Consider the following 15843-nt stretch of genomic DNA (forward strand, 5'->3'; position numbering starts at 1 on the left):
TTAGCTCACTCTTCATTATAGTAGTCCCCCCTTATTTGTGGTTTCACTTTCCACGGTTTCCGTTACCTGCAATAAATGGAGGTTTGAAAATGGGTGAGTGTAGCGCAGTAAGATATTTTGAGGGCAGGCACAATGGCTCATGCCTGCAATCCCAGCACGTTGGGAGGCTGAGGTGGGAGGATTGCTTGAGTACAGGAGTTTGAGACCAGCAGGGCAACATAGTGAGACTTCTCTACAAAAAATAAATTTAAAAAAATTAGCTGGTTGTGATGATGCATTCTTGTCCTCCCAGCTACTCGGAAAACCGAGGTGGGATGATCACTGGAGCTCAGGAAGACAAAGCTTCAGTGAACTATGATCGCAGGACTGCACTCCAGCCTGGGCAACAGAGCAAGACTCTGTCTCTCTTTAAAAAAAAAAAGATATTTTGAGAGAGCGAGAGAGAGACTGCATTCACATAACTTTTATTGCAGTATATTGTTATAATTGCTTTATTTTTTTATGAGTAATTGTTGCTAATCTCTTGTGCCTAACTTATAAATTAAGCTTTATCATAGGTATGTATGGATAGGAGAAAACAGAATATACAGGGTTCAGTACTATCCAAGATTTCAAGTATCCACTGGGCATTTTGGAACATATCCCTCGTGTATAAGGAGACCATTGTATGACAAAAGCTACTGCTTTTTGTTTTGATTCTGATCTGATTCCTTCATATACTTTAAGCACAATTTGGTTAAAGCCTATTTCCGAGTTTCTGTGGTGTAGAGGAGGAAAGTTTTAGTTTCCCTCTGGTCTTCGCAATTATTAGTTGGGATGGACTCCTGTAACAAAAGACAGATTAAAAAGAGAAAGACAAACGGAAGTTTATTAACACGTGTGCCTCATGTGTATGTGATAGATACCCAGAGAGATGAGTCAGTCTCAGAGAGAAGGCTTTGAATTCAGGCTTAAATATTTAATACCGTCTTCAGCTGTCACAAAGAAAGAAGGGTGTTGCTGGCAGGTGTGGGGAGGTAACCAGGAAAAGCAGTCAAAAAGGGTGAGGTTTGTTATGCAGATTTGAGTCATCCTTATCTTTCTGGTACCGAGAGGGAGGAACCCTCATAAATGGAGGGCTCCTTTACAGAAATAAGTTTCCTTTACAAAAGGGTAACTGCCTCTGTGTTCTCAGAGCTTCTTCTGTGTCAGCAGTTTCTCAGAATAATCCTTATGCCCAAAAGGCATATTTTGGGGGGACAGATTGTGGTCTCCTACACTGGTCATACCAAAGCACTGGCAAACATTATAGTGTAGCAGTTATGAGCATGGATTTTAGGGTCTGACAAACTTCAATTTTGATTTCTGGCTCTGTTACTTCCTAGCATGGTGATCTTTGACAAGTGATGGCAAATCATACAACTTTGGTAATGCCTCAGTTTTCTCATCTGTAAAATGGATATGATAATATCGACTTCATAATTATTAGAGATTGTTAGCAGCAGTGAATCCTTACGGGTCTGCAGCAAACTCAATTCTTGCTTCCTCAGAAGAAAGAATTTGATGGAAGGGCATAAGGCAGAGGGAAGAGACCAAGGCACGTCTTAGAGTAGGAGTGAAAGTTTATGAAAAATTTTTAGGGGAAGAATGAAAGGAAGTGAGGTATCCTTGGAAGAGGGCCAAGTGGGAGAGACAAGAGCACTGTTTGACCTTTGACTTGGGGTTTCACACGCTGGCTTACTTCTGGGGTCTTGCTTCTCCTGTTTCCTGGTTCTTCCCTTGGGGTGGGCTATCCGCCTGTGCTGTGACCTGCCAGCACTTGGGAGGAGCTGCAGTGCAGTGTTTACTGGAGCTGTATGCATGCTCCCTTGAGGCATTCTTCCCTTACCAGCCAAGTGTTCCTAGAGGAAGATCATATACCACTTAACTCCGCCATTTTGCCTCCTAGTGTGCATGCTTGAGCCCACTCATCCAACTCCTGAGATCTTCTCCAGAAGCTGCTGATCACCAGTTTCAGGTTTTTTCTTTCTATTGGGAGACTGCCTTTCCCTAGAGCCAGCTGTGACCAATCATTATTTTAGTGCTTAACAACAGCCTGGCCATAAACTCATGGTTGCCTGGCATTCCTGGTGTGGCAGGGCCCTCTCCTGCCCTGCTCATGTCTGCCCAACTACCTACTGCAACAAGATCACAGAGAGGATGGGAGTGAAGACCTTGCTCCAAGTGCTCCCTGCCTGCAGGCTGTGTTACACATTTCAGGGGGATTTTTATAGATGCATTCAATGCTGAGTGTTACTTTCTTCAGATATTGGAAGCTGTAGCTGTTAATTCCAAAAGAGCTTCTTCTTTTGCTTTAAAGTGACTTTATTTTGCATGAGTTGATTTCAGCTCCATGCCTGTCTTCTTTTTTTGGATGGAGAACTTCTTTCCCAAAGGAGCGGTTTATTTTAAATAACAGAAAAAACAACTTGTAAAGGTGAAGAAACAAACTTAAGGCTTGAGTGTTTTTTGTTTTTTTGTTTTTTTGAGATGGAGTCTCGCTCTGTCGCCCAGGCTAGAGTGCAGTAGCCGGATCTCAGCTGACTGCAAGCTCCACCTCCCAGGTTTATGCCATTCTCCTGCCTCAGCCTCCTGAGTAGCTGGGACTACAGGCGCCCACCACCTCGCCCGGCTAGTTTTTTGTATTTTTTAGTAGAGACGGGGTTTCACCATGTTAGCCAGGATGGTCTCAATCTCCTGACTTTGTGATCCACCCGTCTCAGCCTCCCAAAGTGCTGGGATTACAGGATTGAGCCACTGCGCCTGGCGAGGCTTGAGTTTTGAACCTAGGGTCTCAACTTCCTTTGCCTATACAGTAGGAAGGATGGAGATGGCTACTATGTACCTTGCATATAAAAATCAGTTGAACAGAAAGAAATGCAGCTTTTCTGGGCAGAAGAAACAGCAAGCATCTTGGAGACAAGATCTTTGTTCCCAAACTGGGAACCAAAAGAGGTTTAATTGGACTTACAGTTCCACATGACTGTACAGGCCATAAGGCCTCAGAATCATGGTGGGAGGCGAAAGACACTTCTTACATGGCGGTGGCAAGAGAAAAATGAGGAAGAAGCAAAAATGGAAACCCCTGATAAACTCATCAGATTTCGTGAGACTTATTCACTTTCACAAGAATAGCACAAGAAAGTCCGGCCCCCATGATTCAATTACCTCCCCCTTGGTCACTCCCACAACACATGGGAATTCTGGGAGATACAATTGAAGGTGAGATTTGGGTGGGGACATAGCCAAACCATATCATTCAGGAAGACCATGGCCCCTCCAAATCTCATGTTCTCACGTTTCAAAACCAATCATACCTTCCCAACAGTCCCCCAAAGTCTTAACTCATTTCAGCATTAACCCAAAAGTTTGTAGTCCAAAGTTTCATCTGAGGCAAGACAAGTCCCTTCTGCCTATGAGCTTGTAAATTCAAAGGCAAGCTAGTTACTTCGTAGATATGATGGGGATACAGGTGTTGGGTAAATACAGCCATTCCAAATGGAAGAAATTGAGCAAAACAACAGGGTTACAGGGCCCATGCAAGTGTGAAATCCAGCTGGGCAGTCAAATTTTAAAACTCCAGAATGACCTCCTTTGACTCCAGGTCTCACATCCAGGTCACACTGATGCAAAAGGTGTGTTCCTACGGTCTTGGGCAGCTCTGCCCCTGTGGCTTTGCAGGGTATAACCTCACTCCTGGTTGCTTTCATGGGCTGGCATTGGGTATCTGTGGCTTTTCCAGGTGAATGCTGCAAGCTGCCAGTGGATCTACCATTCTAGGGTCTGGAGGACAGTGGCCCTCTTGTCACAGCTCCACTAGGCAGTGCCCCAGTAGGGACTCTGTCTGGGGGCTCTGATCCCACATTTCTCTTCTGCACTGCTCTAGCAGATGTTCTCCATGAGGGCCCTGCACCCACAGCAAAATTTCGCCTGAGCATCCAGGTGTTTCCATGCATCTTCTGAAATCTAGGTGGAGGTTCCCAAACCTCAATTCTTGACTTCTGTGCACCTGCAGGCTCAACACCATGTGGAAGCTACCAAGGCTTGGGGCTTTCACCCTCTGAAGCCACAGCCTGAGCTGTACATTGGCCCCTTTCAGCCACAGCTGGAGCAGCTGGGACACAGGGCACCAAATCCCTAGGCTGCACACAGCACGGGGACCCTGGGCCCAGCCCACAAAACTGCTTTTTCCCCCTGGGCCTCTGGGCCTGTGATGGGAGGGGCTGTGGTGAAGGTCTCCGACATGGCCTGGAGACATTTTCCCCATGGTCTTGGGGATTAACATTAGACTCCTTGCTGTTTATGCAAATTTCTGAAGCCAGCTTGAATTTTTCCTCAAAAAATGGATTTTTCTTTTCGATTGCATCATCAGACTGCAAATTTTCTAAACTTTTATGCTCTGCTTCCCTTATAAAACTGAATGCCTTTAACAGTACCCAAATCACGTCTTGAATGCTTTGCTGCTTAGAAATTTCTTCCACCAGATACCCTCAATCATCTTTCTCAAGTTTAAAGTTCCACAAATCTCTAGGGCAGGGGCAAAATCATGCCAGTCTGTTTGCTAAAACATAAGAGTCACCTTTACTCCAATTCCCAACAAGTTCCTCATCTCCATCTGAGACCACCACAGCCTGGAGACCACCTTATTGTCCATATCACTATCAGCATTTGGGGCAAAGCCATTCAACAAGTCTCTAGGAAGTTCCAAACTTTCCCAAATGTTCCTGTCTTCTTCTGAGCCCTCCAAACTGTTCCAATCTCTGACTGTTACCCAGTTCCAAAGTTGCTTCCACAATTTCAAGTATCTGTTCAGCAACGCCCCACTCCTGGTACCAATTTACTGCATTAGTTCATTTTAACACTGCTGATAAAGACATACCTGAAACTGGGAACAAAAAGAGGTTTAATTGGACTTAAAGTTCCACATGGCTGGGGAGGCCTCAGAATAATGGTGGGAGACGAAAGGCACTTCTTACATGGTGGTGGCAAAAGAAAAATGAGGAAGAAGCAAAAGCAGAAACCCCTGATAAACTTATCAGATCTCATGAGACTTACTCACAATCATGAAAATAGCATGCAAAAGACCAGCCCCAACGATTCAACTACCTCCCTCTGGGTCCCTCTCACAATGTGTGGGAATTCTGGGAGATACAATTCAAGTTGAGATTTAGGTGGGGACACAGCCAAACCATATTAGGGCTTAAACCCTTGATTTAAAATCTTTAATGACAAGCATAGTGATTCTTATTCTGTACAGCTTTTTTTTTTTTCTCCATAAGGTTGTATTTTTTCTTTTTCTTTTCTTATCTTTTTTTTTTTTTTTTTTGGAGACAGAGTCTTGCTCTGTTGCCCAGGCTATAGTGCAGTGGTGCCATCTCAGTTCACTGCAACCTCTGCTTCTTGGGTTCAAGTGATTCTCCCGCCTCAGCCTCCCTAGTAGCTGGTACTACTGGCACCTGCCACCACATCTGGCTAATTTTTTATTTTTTTTATTTTTGGTAGAGACAGGGTTTCATCATGTTGGCCAGGCTGGTCTCAAACTCCTGCCCTCAGCCGATTTGCCCACCTTGGCCTCCCAAAGTGCTGGGATTACAGGTGTGAGCCACTGTGCCTGGCCAAGATCGTATTTTTTTAATTGAAAGAACATACACGGCTTAAGGACAAAAGCAGTAACAACTTTTACTCTAAAACTGCCAGGGTGTAAAGATGAAAAGATAGACTTTGCAGTGTGTGCAAATATGCACATGCTGTGAACAGATATTTGTGCATGTGTATGTGAGGAAAATAATAATACAAAGGAGATGGAAACATTGAGCAGGAAAAGGAGCTTCAGGAATCCCCATATTAAATGCACACTCGTCACTATGGCAGTTCATTGAGCCACTTGGTTCCTCCTTTAATCACACATTGATCCAAAGAAAAATGTTTAGAGAGGGTGGATATAGTTTGCTAAAAGATTGTGATTATTTTCATATAGAAGTGCTTCCTTTGTGGATTGTCAAGGCCAAGAGAAATAACTTCCCCTTCACCCTCTGAAGTTTCCCTGAAAATCATGACAAGAGGCTGACTGATAGAAAAGGCACACACATGCATTTTATCATAGTTTTATGTGACACAGGAGACTTCAGAATGAAGAACCAAAGAGGGAAACTGTCCATTTTTATGCTTAGGTTCAACAAAGTATGGACAGCTGTGTAGAGATATGGTTGGACAAAAGGGGTAAGACCTAATGCTGATAGGCTGAGAGGGGATATCCAGCAAGGCCTGTCTGTCTAGATTCTTCTTGGCTTCTCTGAGCAACATCTTTTCCTTCTGAGTATGGGAAGGACCCTTTCTGGAACAGCAGCCTTATGACATACAATCAAACAAGGTAGGTCTGCTCATTTCTTTAAAAAATTTTTTTTAATTAAAAATGGAGATGGGGTTTCACCATATTGCCTAGTCTGGTTTCAAACTCCTAAGTTCAAGTGATCTGTCTGCCTCAGCCTCCTAAAGTGTTGGGATTATAGGCATGAGTCACCATGCCCAGCCTTGATAATTTCTTTATGGCTAGTTTTTACACAGAAAAGTGGAGGAAAAGTTAGAGCAATATTTTTTTGGTTTATTGTTGGCTTTGGGGAAAATGGGTTCTGGTTTTTATGCCTAGCCTCAGGGAAAAGTGAGACGGATAACACGAGGGCAGGAGAAGGTCAGAGGAAAACTTTTGCTTCCAAAGTCTTCGTTTTGAGTATCATTTTCTGAGTCCCAACATTCCCTGGTCTGAAACTTACCCAAGGAGCTTCACAGTCCAGAAATTGGATTGGTGGATTGTCTTATAAGTTATTGAGCCAGGATCTCAGTCACAAAAATGGATCTCATTTCAGGCTTCCACTAAAGTCAGGCCTCTATATGATTTGAGCAATCATATATTTAATAAGAGGCATTTCTGGCTGGGCGCGGTGGCTAACGCCTGTAATCCCAGCACTTTGGGAGGCCGAGGCGGGCAGATCACCTGAGGTCAGGAGTTTGAGACCAGCCTGGCCAACATGGTGAAGCCCCGTCTCTGCTAAGAACACAAAATTAGCCAGGCATGGTGGTGCGTGCCTGTAATCCCAGCTACTGGGGAGGCTGAGGCAGGAGAATCACTTGAACCGGGGAGGTGGAGGTTGCAGTGAGCTGAGATAGTGCCATTGCACTCCAGCCTGGGCAACAGAGCAAGACTCCATCTCAAAAAAAAAAAAAAAAAAAAAAAAAGGCATTTTTATAGAAATAAAAGAAAAGAGAAACAAAGATTAATGGTTAGAGCAAACTATAAACTCAGTTTTTTGAGTCCAGAGAGCAGCCAGTTGAAAAGAATTGTAGATGCTGGGCTCAAAGCTCCTGCAGATAAAGTGAGAACAGACAGTGAGAATCTGACAGTTTTCCTGGTTTGCAGTTTGCTTCAGACATTCCAGTGAACTTTCTGACTAATCTATACCTCAACAGGCATGAAGGCTGTTTGTCTATTAAGTTGTTGTAGTGCTTTATCCCAAAATTTATATCAAATTGTCTAGTTTCAGCTTGCAGGACTTTAAAAAAAAGTGCAGCTTTAATTTCTAGTGATTCCAAGTCAGTAAAATGGGAGAAAAACTTGGAAGGAAATGTTAGTTTGGAGACTTGTTGCAAGGAAAGAATTCAGGATTCAGTCCAAATTGTAGGAAAATAGGCCAGGCATGGTGGCTTATGCCTGTAATCCCAGCACTTTGGAGGCTGAGGTGGGTGAATCATCTGAGGTCAGGAGTTCAAGACCAGCCTGGGCAACATGGTGAAACTGTCTCTACAAAAAATACAAAAATTAGCTGGGCGTGGTTGCAGAAGCCTGTAATCCCAGCTATTCAGGAGGTTGAGGCAGGAGAATCGCTTGAACCCAGGAGGTGGAAGTTGCAGTGGGTTGAGATATGCACCACTGCACTCTAGCCCAGGTGAGAGAGTGAGTCTTCATCTCAAAAAACAAAACAAAACAAAAAAACCACCCCAATGGTCAGGGCTAAAATCTAGTAACAGGTATACTATAGCTTTCTTCTGAAGCATAATTTTTCTCTCTCTAATCCCCCATTTCCACCAAAAATAAATCACAGTAGGACCAATTTATTTGCAAAATAAGTTTTAGTCTTATTATCCTTGGCCTAATTATTTGCATGAAGTGCAGTAAGAATAGTGATTGGCGTATAAGCTCTTTGGAAATTTGCTTTGCTAGACCATTTTCATGAGGAATCTCAGATTAGACTTTCAAAAGTCTTTTGAGGGTGGGAAGCCAAACCAAGGATTCACCCTCTGATTGTGCTTGTAACACCTGTATGAATTGGGTGATTGCTGTCTTCTTAAGGTCCTCCAAATATCTTGAGGCTCCTAGGCCTATCAGAAAGTGACATTCTTTACTTACCACAAGGTCAGAAACACTGTAAGGGAACTGTGTAGACAAGGTACCAGGCCAGTCTTTTTCCAAGGTTATTGGCTTATAAAGTCGACCTCAATCCCTCAAAGCAATCTGGTCACCTTTGAAAATATGATATTCTGGCCGGGTGCGGTGGCTCACACCTATAATCACAGTACTTTTGGAGGCTGAGGCAGGCGGATCACGAGGTCAGGAGATGAAGACCATCCTGGGTAACATGGTGAAACCCCGTCTCTACTGAAAATACAAAAAAATTATCCGGGCATGGTGGCGGGCGCCTGTAGTCCCAGCTACTAGGGAGGCTGAGGCGGGAGAATGGCGTGAACTCGGGAGGCGGAGCTTGCAGTGAGCCGAGATGGCACCACTGCACTCCAGCCTGGGCTACAGAGCAAGACTCCATCTCAAAAAAAAAAAAAAAAAAAAGAAAAGAAAATATGACATTCCGTCAAAGCCTTGATAAAATAACCAGTGTTTCCAATGTTTCCTGTTACAAAAAGAAAATAGATTCTTATAAAACTTATACAAAAAAGCATATTGCCATAAAATGAGAATACTAATGAATAGTTTTGAAATTTTGGAGAATTCAAGTAGACAGAAAATATTTCAATTTTGCTTACAAAAGTATACTTTACCAAATTGCTGTAAACCACAAATAGCTCCAAAAAAGTTTTCTTGACTCTGGAAAGCAAAATATAAAAAGAATCAACAATGTTTCTGATATGGCTTGGCTATGCCCCCTTTCAAATCTGAGCTTGAATTGTAGCTCCCAGAATTCCCACCTGTTGTGGGAGGGACCCAGGGGGAGATAATTGAATCATGGGGGCCGGTCTTTCCTGTGCTATTCTTCTGATAGTGAATAAGTCTCATGAGATCTGATGGGTTTATCAGGGGTTTCCGCTTTTACTTCTTCCTCATTTTCTCTTGCGCTGCCATGTAAGACGTGCCTTTCGTCTCCCACCATGATTCTGAGGTCTCCCCAGCCATGTGGAATTTAAGTCCAATTAAACCTCTTTTTCTTCCCAGTCTCGTGTATGTCTTTATCAGCAGCGTGAAAACAAACTAATACAGTTTCAAACAGAAAGTCATAAAAAATCATTTCAGTCCTCTATCAGTTCAGTCCCATGTAATAATTCTTGTTCTGCTTGATGTTGGGTTAGCAATCTTCATGAACTCATCAGTTTTAAAATTAGAGTTCTGAAGGTTTTTACCTAGTCCAGTGGTGTGCTCTACAAAGTTATCAGAAACCTGGATTCAAGAGTATTTGTCAGCGTCCTGGGTCCTCTCCATAAATTTCCGTGAAGGCACAACACTTTAGGATTTGCAAAAAGCTTTTAGAGTAAAATCATCAGAATAAAGCAATTTACTGCATACACTAAGATCTATCAGAGTTTAGGAATCTCATACAATGTTGGAACACATTTGAATAACATATCCATACAAATACAACTCAAAGAATGTTAACTCAAAATCATTTCTTATTTGCCAATGTTTCTCGTGTGATTTTAACATACCAAAGTTGGGTTTCTTTACTTAATTTATGAGCACTCATTTATTTATAAATCCATTTGGTACCATGTAGATAATATGACATGAACTTTTGTATGCATAAAAATACAGAGAAACATAAATCAAGATTTTATAGCTTAGATTTTAAAATTTTAGCCATGAAATTTTAGTGTCCATTTACAAAGTGCCATTTACAGAGGCACATTCATTGCCATTTACAGAGGCACAATTTAATCCAACTGTCCTTCTAAACTAGTGAGTTTTACTAGACAAGTAAAGTTTTACTAAAGTAGTAAAACTTTAGTAAAAAAGTAAAGTTTTACTGTAAAGGTTTTACTAGTAAAGTTTTACTAGTCTAGTAAAACTCACTAGTTTAGAAGGACAGTTGGATTAAATTGTACCTCTGTAAATGGAACAAGTTATGGCCAAAGGCTTTACCAAGTTTTAGATAAAATGGTTGCATATTTGCACCTCAAAGCACAGAGCAAGAATCTGAACATTTAAAAAGGAGTTTGGGTGTTTTAGAGGGAGATTAGAAATGGATGCCAATGTAACACAAAATCATGGGAATTTGCTCTAGGATTTTATAAAGAGACCAATTTCACTTGGATAGGTAGCTTCTAATTTAATCTCCATTTTCCAACTAGACCACTGAGCTTAGGGTGAAGCCCACTAACAAATAGTGCCAACAAAACATTTGTAATTTGCAGGGAATAATTCTTACGTATGTGAAAAGCAGGTGCTGCTGGAAGGCAGAACACCTAGATCCCCCAAAATTAAGGATCTTAGTTTCACTTTGAATTCCAGCTTCCCACAAAAGGGAAACACCATTGAACCAGGCTGTGCAACAGTTCTACAGCCCTTTTCTTAGTTCATAGATGGCTGTCTTCTAACTGTGTCCTCATGTTAGGGGTGGGAGGGGTGAGGGAGCTCTCTGGGGTCTTTTATAAGGGCACTAATCCCATTCATAAGGGCTTCACCCTCATTACCTAATTATCTCCCAAAGGCCTCACCTCCAAATATCCTGCATTGAGTATAGGTTTCAGCCTATTTTGGGGGGACACAAGCATTCAGATGATAGTGACATAGAACATATGCATATACATGTATTTGTTATAGTTGCTTTCCTCATGGGGCAAGTGGCATAATTGTATTCATTAGATTGAAATAGTTTTTAAATAAAAAAGGAATGATTTAATGAGGCCAAGAAAATTTTAAGAAATTTTAAAAATATGAGTTCATTTTGAAATAATTACAGGGCTAAATTTGGACTGGTCTGACTTTGAGTGTCGTGTTTGGCTCACCGTAGTATATTTGTTGTCTCAATGAATGTGTGTTTTTCATATTAAATAGAGTTGGTGGCAGAGCTGGGACTCCAATATGGATATTATGGCACTCAATGGTCACACTTAGGTAAGGCTGAATGCTCCACCCCATGTTGTGGAAAGAACTGGGAATTTTATCTGGTGCTGTTTCTCCAGTCTTGCCCGTGTTCACTCCACTGCCATCAGACACATCAACCTTATCATGCCACTCCATTGCTTGAAATACTTTTGTCTCCTGCCTAGGGCTTTCAGCATAAAACACAGACTCCTTTATATGGCTAATATATTAGTTCGTTCTCACGCTGTTCTAAAGAAGTACCCGAGACTGGGTAATTTATAAAGAAAAGAGATTTAACTGACTCACAGTTCGGCAGGCTGTACAGGAAGCATGCGGGGAAGCCTCAGGAAATTTACAATCATGGTGGGAGGTGAAGGGGAAGCAAGCAATGTCTTCCCATAGTGGAGCAGGAGAAAGCAAGGTTCGGGGAAGGTGCTACACACCTGTAAACAACCAGATCTCGTGAGAACTCTGTTAGGAGACACTACTAAGGGGATGGTACTAAACCACTGCAAACCACCCCATGATCCAATCACCTCCCTCCATGCCCCACTCCAACCTTCAGGATCACAATTCAACATGAGATTGTGGTGGGGACACAGAGCCAAACCACATCAGCTGAGAAGGCTCTACCCGCTGAGACCCTGCTTTCCAACACTACTCTCTCTCCATTTCTGCACTATACTCTATGCTGCTGTCATAGGTAATGGCTTTTTTGTTTTAAAATGTCCCATGTTCTGTCTTGCCTCTGAGCCTTTGTCCCTGCTGTGCACTCTCCTGGAATACTCTTACTCATCTTCAAAACCAGAAATCCCCCATCCTTCAGGTTGTAGCTGAGATATCAGTTCTGTGGTGAAGCCTTCCCTGACCTCTTCCAACTCCCTTCTGTACCCAGTTAGCTTCCCTTAGCAGTTTACACACTGTGTTTGTTTATAATTCTCATTGCCTTCTTAAACTACAAATCTGAGGCCATCCTGGAAAAATGAAGGAGTTAGCCACAGCAATCAAGACTTCCAGGAGATGCAAATAGGCAAGCCTATTTTCTCCCTTTTAGGTGATCCAGAGACTGTGGAAACACCACTGTTTTGGCCTGTTGGTGCCTGTGATTGTGTAGCTTTTCCTGAATACTTTGTTAGAGTTGAGAAATGGGCGGTAACAGAACTTGATGATGGGCATTTCTTAATCTGAGTATACATGCACAGAATAGCAGAAGCAGTTTACCTTCCTTTATCGGGCAGGGGCGGCAATGTACTATGCTACCCTGAACACAAAAATCACCTTTACAATTTAGTCTTTGTTATACAATCATTGTGCACTTCTATTATGTTTCTTCCTTAATAAAACATGTCTGGAGAGGGCAGAATCCTGGATGCAACTGAAATCCTGGATGAAATCAGAATCAATCAGTTATTAAAATTGTAATGAATAAATTGAGTTAAAAAGTTAAGTTCAGGAGGCTGGAATATGTAGCTCCATTTGCTCAAAAAACATGCTAACAGATTGCCATTTAAATGTGGTGTTTCCAAATCACATTTAGGTTAGCATTGTGGGCGGACATGTAGCGTCTTCCTTTTTCTTGCTACTCTAGCCACTTTGCTGTTCCTCAGACAACCTGGGTACACTCTTGCCTCTGGATCTTCCTGTTCTCTGCCTGGCATGCTCTCCCTCCCTCCACACATAGGTTTTATTTAGATCATCTCCTTCAGGGGTCTGCTCAATGTCATCCGATCAACAAGGCCTCCCCTGACTGCTTGATTTAAAATGGAACTCCTTCCTCAAAAAGGTAAACATGGATACAGTGAGCCGTGACCGCATCACTGTGCTCTGGTCTAGGTGACACAGAGAGACTCTTTCTCTAAAAAAAACCATGAAACAAGAAAACAAACAAAAAACACATGGAGTTACCCTGTGACTCAATAATACCCTTGTATGTATACGCCCAAGAAAAATGAAAACCTGTCCTCACAAAAGCTCATACTGAAAGTTCATGGCAGCATTATTCATAACAGTCAAAAGGCAAAAACAACATAAATGCTCATTAGATGAATGGATAAATAAAAGTTCATACATAAAATGGAATATTATTCAGCCACAAAAAGAATAAAGTACCAAAGTACCAATACATGCTACAACATGGATGGATCCGGAAAACATTACGCTAACTGAAAAAGGACAGACATAAAAGACCACATGTTGTATAATTCCATTTATATGAAATGTCCAGAATAGGCACATCAATAAAGATATAAAGGAAATTATTAGTAGCGAGGGGCTGGGGAGAGGGGGCAATGAGGAGTGACTGCTAATGGGTGTATATATCCGTATATATACACCCATACATGTACACCCATTACATATATATGTATAATGTATATAATATACATTATTATGTATATGTACACATATATATGTATACACACACTGGCTTGAACAGTTTAAAAGGACAAATTTTACGGTATCTGAAATATATCTCAACAAAGCTATTATGGAAAAATTTGAACTCCCTGTCTTTCTGGAGCTCATTATTCTTCATTCCTGCTTTATTTCCTTGTATTCCTACCTAACATAATATTATACAGTTTGCTGTACGCCTCACTGTACTCACAAACTCTGTGTGATCAGACATTTTTCCCTGTGTTGTTCACTGTTGTGTTCCTTTGCCCTAGAACAGTGCATACAGTAAATCAATAAACCTCTGTTGAATAACTGACTAAATAAGTATGACTGTATATACACTGAAGCTAGTGCAAGGATGTCATTTGAAAAAGATAAAAAGATAATTGCTCAGGTAAGGAAAAGAAAATAAAAGCAGAGACACTTTCTTTCTTTAAAAATTTTATTTTAAGTTCTGGGATACATGTGCAGAAAGTGCAGGTTTGTTACCTAGGAATACATGTGCCATTGTGGTTTGCTGCACCTATCAACATGTCATCTGGGTTTTAAGCCCCGCATGCATTAGGTATTTGTCCTAATGCTCTCCCTCCTCTTGCCCCCTACCACCTGACAGGCCCCAGTGTGTGATGTTCCCCTCTCTGTGTCCATATGTTTTCATTGTTCAGCTCCCACTTACAAGTGAGAACATGTGATGTTTGGATTTCTGTGCCTGTGTTAGTTTGCTGAGAATGATGGCTTTCAGCTTCATACATGTCCCTGCAAAGGACATGAACTCATTCTTTTTTATGGCTGCATAGTATTCCATGGTGTATATGTGTCAAATTTTCTTTATCTAGTCTATCATTGATGAGCATTTGGGTTGGTTACAAGTCTTTGCTCTTGTAAATAGTGTTGCAATAAACATATGTGTGGCTGTGTCTTTATAGCAGAATGATTTATAATCCTTTAGGTGTATACCCAGTAATGAGATTGCTGAGTCAAGCGGTATTTCTGGTTCCAGATCCTTGAGGAATTGCCACAGTGTCTTCCACAATGGTTGAACTAATTTACACTCCCACCAACAGTGTAAAAGTGTTCCTGTTTCTCCACAGCCTTGCCAGCATGTGTTGTTTGCTGACTTTTTAATAATTGCTATTCTAACTGGTGTGATATGGTATCTCATCGTGGTTTTGATTTGCATTTCTCTAATGACCAATGATGATGATCTTTTTTTCATATGATTGTTGGCCACATAAATGTCTTCTTTTGAGAAGTGTCTGTTCATGTCCTTTGCCCACTTTTTGATAAGTTTTTTTTCTTCTTGTAAATTTGTTTAAGTTCCTTATAGATTCTAGATATTAGACCTTTGTCAGATGTGTAGCTTACAAAATTTTTCTCCCATTCTCTAGGTTGCCTGTTCACTCTGATGATAGTTTCTTTTGCTGTGCAGAAGCTCTTTAGTTTGATTAGATTCCATTTGTCAATTTTGGCTTTTGTTGCAATTGTTTTTGGTGTTTTAGTCAAAAAGTCTCTGCCCATGCCTATGTCCTGAATTGTGTTGCCTAGGTTTTCTTCTAGGGTTTTTATGGTTTTGGGTTTTATATAAAAACAGAGACACTTCCATATTAGATTAATATAGGAAAAACAACTCAGTGAAACTAGATTTCGATGGAAAATTTTAGCACAGATTATGACTTTGTAAGATGTAAGACTCTGTCAGTGAATAACTGAAGGCTCTTTCCTGGGATCACTGTGCTCACAATTGTGTAGGCCCAGAAACAAATGTTTGGCCCTTTACTCTTTGCTTCCCTCAAGAAAAATTTGCTTTCCTGCAGTATATTAACAGAAAATTTGAGGTCCACTAAGGCCAACAGATCAGATGGTGACTGCCATTGAAAAGATAGTTTGTTATTGGCAGGTCCCAACAGAAAGGACCATGTCACACCATGGGGACCACCTGGAGAAGCACCAGAGTTGGTCAGCTGGCAGAGGGAGGGGGTATCTGTGGGAAGAAATGGATGATACAGGGCAGGAGGGGAGTCTGAGAGCCCAGAAAAGGAGGCGGTTGTGGGAATGGGTTATGAATTGGTTAGTTTACGTTTGAAAAGCTTGCTCTCAGGCAAGCTGTTTGCTACTATTACCGAAACACC

This window comes from Chlorocebus sabaeus, chromosome 2 (assembly GCF_047675955.1).
Source record: "Chlorocebus sabaeus isolate Y175 chromosome 2, mChlSab1.0.hap1, whole genome shotgun sequence".
Classification (NCBI taxonomy): domain Eukaryota; kingdom Metazoa; phylum Chordata; class Mammalia; order Primates; family Cercopithecidae; genus Chlorocebus; species Chlorocebus sabaeus.